Raw genomic sequence first — 6,197 nt, 5'->3', positions numbered from 1 at the left:
ACCTACCTAAGCAGTTTTATATAAGCTGTAGCATAAGATATAAATGGAAATATTGACAGAGTAAATTTTTATCAATTTACTATTTTGCTTGCTAATATGAAACTCATTTATTGGTCAATTCGATCAACCACTAGGAGGGGAGGGAAAAGAATTAAGGGGGTGAATGAGAAGTATTGTTATTTTGTCAGCTTCGATTATTTCTTTATCAAAGTACAAGAAAATGTGTTGCAACATCCACTTACTAATATATCAAGTGCCGTATTCAGCCCTACAGCTTAAATTTTTCCAGTAAATCCTTTATTTTATCTTAAAATCTCTCCTCTCCTATATTCTGTAATAGCGGCTACACCCCTAGTGGCCTCTAGGATGGTAAGATAGGAGGGTGGATTGAGTCGACCCACTCCCATTTTCAATTGTAGTTTTAAAAAGAAATTTAATTGAGGTATTTTTTTCTAGGGGCGATTTCTCTTGGAATGGTGGTGGTAACCTCTCCAAAAACAGTAAAAAACTTCCCAGGACCTTTTAATTTGGTCGCAATCGTTTTCATTATAGTTAAAATATGCATTTTTATTTTGCCTTAAAATTTAAGTTTTTTGTGTTAAATTTTTCTTCTTATCTCTAAATGTAAACATTCAGGCAGCTAAAGGGATAAGACAATGGTTGATAAATTGAATGATGATATCCAAATTACCCCTTATGTTGATAAATATTAGCGGTTGAAACGTTTTAGCACTCAACCTAATCAACCAACCAATAAAAATTTGATAAAGGTCCCCAATGTTGTTAAGTCAACTAATAAGAAAAATTATTATAAAAGTTTGTGTACCAGTATATTGAACAGCCCAATGTCCCATCCCTCCCTGGTAAAGATTACAATTCCAGGGACATACAGACAGGGAAATTAAAAATTAAAAAATAAACAATTCAAATATTTTGGGACAAAACAACATATACATTTAATATCAACATTTATAAATGATAATTACATTGCATTAAAAAATTATTAATAAACTATTTTTAGTAAACAATGAATACTAAATTTTATATTAAAGTATCCATGGACTGAAAAACTTCTAGTGGCTTCAATAAAAAAGCAGCTTATAGTGCCTAATTAAAAAACGATGTCATGCAATACAAATGACCATTGATAGGCCAGTATACATTATAATTGACCACTGGTAAAATGTATAGTTATACTGGCTTAATATTGGCCATTTGTATTGTACATATGACGTTATTTTTTTTATTAGGCATGATAAACTGCTTCATTAAAAATACAGGGGTGTCCCATAGAGTAGTGGTTAGCGCACTACGCTTTGGTTGGTAATATCTGAGTTCAAGTCTCCTCATAGATAATGCACTTGGATGATTGAGTAGCTTCCATGAGAATTGAGGGTCAGCTTGTAATGTAACATAGAATCTTAACTTCAGAGAATCAAGGCTGCATACATACATTAAAAAAATACATCCTTATATTCATTAAAAATTACATCCTAATAAAAAAGTATCTCTGTGTGTGTGTGTAGCAAAGGATCTTGCTAACTTCTTTTTTAATATTGTTTTTCTCTTCAGTGAAGCTTTTCATATGTCCAGAAAGGTTTATATCTACATTCTACATCCTCCTAGAAAAATCGCCCATAAAAAATTACACCCCCAACTTTATGTTTCTCTTAAAACTACATTTAAAAATGGACGAATGATCACCCCTCCTACTTACTTAAATGCCCCCAGAGGCCTCTAGGTGCCAAGTCGCTAGTAATATAAATGTTATAATTATAGCTTTGAATCTTTGGAATGGAGATAAAAAAAACTTTAGTTGACCTTTCCTTTATCCCTGAATAATTGATGGGGACATTGGGATATTTATTACACAAGTCTCCAAAGTTATATAATATCTTATTTGTTGGCTTAATAATTTTCGAGATTGTTTATTGATTTTTGATTGGTTGGTTCAATAAGTTATAATTATAATTAAATTATAATCTATGGAATAGCTAATTTAATGTATCATCATTTGGGACATAGATCATATCATTGGCAATTGTCTTATCCCTTTAAATCCCTGAATAGTTTATGGAGTGAGTCTTCAATACCACACAAGTATCACATTATTAAGTCAATAGAACAGGATAATCCTTATATAAAAGCAACAGTCTTGTATACTAATCTCGCTAACCTCTGGACTGATATGGTTCTCATTTACAAATGTAGATCCTGTAAAGATTGATAACTATTTTGGTGGAGGGTAGAAGAAAAAATAAACACTAAAAAAGAATGAAACCCCTAATATTTCACTTTATAAAAGGACTAGCGCCTACGCCCTCTAGAGGCCTCTATAGTGGGGAGAAAAAGTTGCCCTCACCCCTTTTATAATTCTTTTTAAGTTTGTTTCTTCAGTCAAACCGACACACACATACACACACACGTACAAACAGACAATCATACACACACAAACATTCATACACACACATACATACACACACACACTCACACAAACAGACACACAAACATACAAACTCCCACACTCACATACAAGAGACATCCTGTTACTATTACATAAGGCTAACTGTGCTAAAATGTTGTAGTATGTGGAAATATTCTCTTGACTTAAATAACTCCGGGTGAGATTATATTCTAACAAGAATGACATCATCCATTACTTTATATAGGCCATTTGTGGTCAACAAAACTGGCATTTAAGATTTACTATAATATAATACATAATCATATAAATCGGTTTTGAAGCCATACAGAAATAGTTATATTCGCAACGTATTATAGACAGCTTTCGCAGATATTAAAAGTAAAAAATTAAAAATTAAAAACAGTTTTGTTAGACCCCGAGAGGTCGAAGGCATGGCCTAATAAGACCAGCATCAATATTATGACTTTTATTTTAATATTAGTTGAAAATTGTATATAATTTAATATGATTGTTCATTACAGAGAACCTGTTCTATTCCTGCGTATATGAATTGGTTTTGAAGCCATACTGGAAAGTCTATCCAATAATAAATACTGATAAAATTCTTCACTTTATGGATGTTTTATGTTTAAAAGACATAAAATACTGACGTACCAAGTGATTTCTATAGAAGATACAAAATTAAGCCGTCTATCTTTAATAGCAGCTTGGTAAATATATAGAGTAGCTTCAATACTAAAAATAAACAATATTACAATTATTTGAACTTTGATAATCGATATACTATTACTTGGATGTTAGACCAGATTTTCATGTACTCTAATAAAGTTATACTCACAGTTGGCTAAAAGAATGATAACCCCAATCAACCCCCTTAAACCCATCAGTTTCCTGCTACTGGATGAACGAAGGGACCAATAAACTAAATCCATATTAGTAATTGAAATAGTAAATTGACGAAAATTTTTTTCCAATTTTAAAATCTTCACGTAAAAGTCCAAATGTCCATTAACCATTTTGAATATTTAGAATTTAAAAAGATTGTTTTTTGGATGTTGTCATCCTTGTTTTAAAAAGCACTAAATTAAAAAATATAATCATCATGTAAACCGAATTTGACAAGCTTTACAGCATTATACAGTCAAACCTACACACACACATACACACACTCACACAGACACTCACACACACACACACACACACACACACACACAAACCTACAAACTAGGTGAGTTACAAATAAGATTTGTCAATTCCATATTTGCCATTTATAGTTTTATAAGCAAAGCTTTTCTATAATTAGGGTCGGTCCGTCCGCCCAGAACAGATATTGTTGCAAATATATTTGCATCATTTCAAAAATGTACAACCAGCTCCACGTATAGTGAAGCGCACATTGGTATTCAAGGCTTTGCTTTAAGGCAGTCATTATGTAGTTATCATGTATTAAACAAGGATGACAACATCCATAAAAGCGAAGCACTGAAACGGTAGGACAAACGGACGTTAACACTTGTATAGTATCTGAACTAGAAAATCGGAACATAAATGTATAAATGTCGAATCAAAATTATAAGTAAATTTGTTGAAAAACTGCTTAAAAACAGGATAATGCTTATGGACATACTTACATTTTGGACTTGATTATAGAGTTGCTTTGCTTATAATATTGTTCTTTGTTGTCCCAGGAATCAATATACCAAAAATCAGATCAAACGGATAAATAGAACACTTGAAAATTTGTTGTTAAAAAAGTAAAAAAATCAACATGTTTAAAATGGACGTACGGACATTCTGGTAATGATTATAGAGTTGCTACGCTTTCTAAATCGTACCCAACTACTACAGGAATCATCATGCAAAGTTTGAAATCGATAGGACAATTCTAACATGCCTAAATTAACGAATAAAAGCTATCTATCTCGGACGGACGTACGGACCGACCCTAATTATAGAAAAGCTTCTCTTTTAACATTATGCAATAAGTTATGGAAATGAATGTATAATAATGAGTTATCTTTTTATGTATAATAAAATGAAAAAATGTCTTTTCGTTTGTTAATTTAGGCATGTTAGAATTGTCCTATCGATTTCATATATATCCCTTTGCATTGTGATTCCTGTAGCAGTTAGGTACAATTTAGAAAGCGTAACAACTCTATAATCATTACAAGAATGTTCATTTTAAACATGTTGATTTTCAAAGTTTTTTAACAACAAATTCTTATGTGATTTATTTATCTGATTAATCTGATTTTTGAAATACTGATTCATAGGACAACACAGTACAAAATTATACACAAACCATCCTAAAATTGTATGTATGTCCTTAAATATTATCATGTATTTACGCAGTTTTTTAACAAATTTACTTACTTTCATACATTTATATTCTGATCATTCAGCTCTCTACATGAGTTAATGTTTGTTTGTCCTACCATTTTAGAGCTTCGCTTTTATGGATGTTGTCATTCTTGTTTTATTTAATAGCTAAGAAGAAGAAAAATATTATATCTATTAGCAGGTTTTAACACAACCCTTCCAAGAGAAACGGCCCCAACAAAATATAGCCCCCTCCCCCCCTCCCAAATCAAAACTTTTGCTAAAGGTAAATATCAAAAGTACAGGTTCGACAACCCCATTATCTATACTGCCTCTAGGGGCAAAGCTGTTTTTTAAAAATGGAATATTATTTCATTGTTTAACAGCTTATATGTGAATTTCAAATTTATTCCTTTTTGAGTAAAAAAAAAATAATCTCGCTGATACTTGTATATTGGCTTCTTTTAGTAGTGAAACAACCTTATATATCACTCTGTGTGTCCGTCCGTCAGTCCATCAGCGAAGCTAATAATTATTTTCCCCCATTATATATATATGTTCTTGTTTTAAAAAAATGCTCTTTAAATCTCCTTATCTGTATTCCTATCCATGATTATTTTTATGCTGCGCTACTTATGGCTGTTGAAATCCTTATTCTTTTATGGATGTTTGACTATATTCCTTTATCCCCTTTTTTGACAAATTCATAAAAAAACTAAAACTCTTCTTTGGCAATAAAATTTACCAAGAGTTGCTACATTTCCTAAATCGTACATAATTGTTATAGGAATCATCATGCAAAGTTTGAAATTGATTGTACAATCCTAACCTGTTTTTATTGACAAAAAGAGCTAACTGTGGGAGCGTTACAAACGGACTGACCCTACTTATAGGAAAGCTTTGCTTTTAAAAAAGAAAAAGTATGTCTACTTTAGCCTAAAATCTCGGCAAAATTCTTTAGAGCTAAGTATGGATATTAATTGTCCTTTGTAAAATAAAACATGCCTTTTTCATATTTTTGCTTATAATTATAATTTGAGTTTTTCGTGTTAAAATTTTTGTTTTATCTTTAAAGTAAACATTAGAAGCAGTGACGTGTAGAAGGGGCGAGTAGTCAGATGACATATCCACCCTCCTAGCAATTCTAATTGGTTTGTTGAATTAGTTGGGTGTCCAAACGTTTCAACCACTATTAGGAGGGGTGATATTGTGTACCATAATTGGGAATATTACACAATTTATCTGCCATTGTTATTTACTTATTGTTTATTGTCTTACCCTTTTTTTGTCCCTACAAACATGCCGTAAAATTAAGGAGGTTGTCACACAAAACAGCTTGTATGTCAAACAAAGATTCTTTCATTTTCATGAAAATTTCCAGTTGTTTTACATTCCATTAAGTTACTGTATTACTCCCCCCTCATTTTTTTGTTCAAAGGCAGTCTCAATA

The sequence above is a fragment of the Acartia tonsa genome, chromosome 11, assembly GCF_053477335.1.
Source record: "Acartia tonsa isolate MP-2025a chromosome 11, ASM5347733v1, whole genome shotgun sequence".
NCBI classification, from domain to species: Eukaryota; Metazoa; Arthropoda; class Copepoda; order Calanoida; family Acartiidae; genus Acartia; species Acartia tonsa.
Note: the sequence above shows the minus strand (reverse complement) of the source record.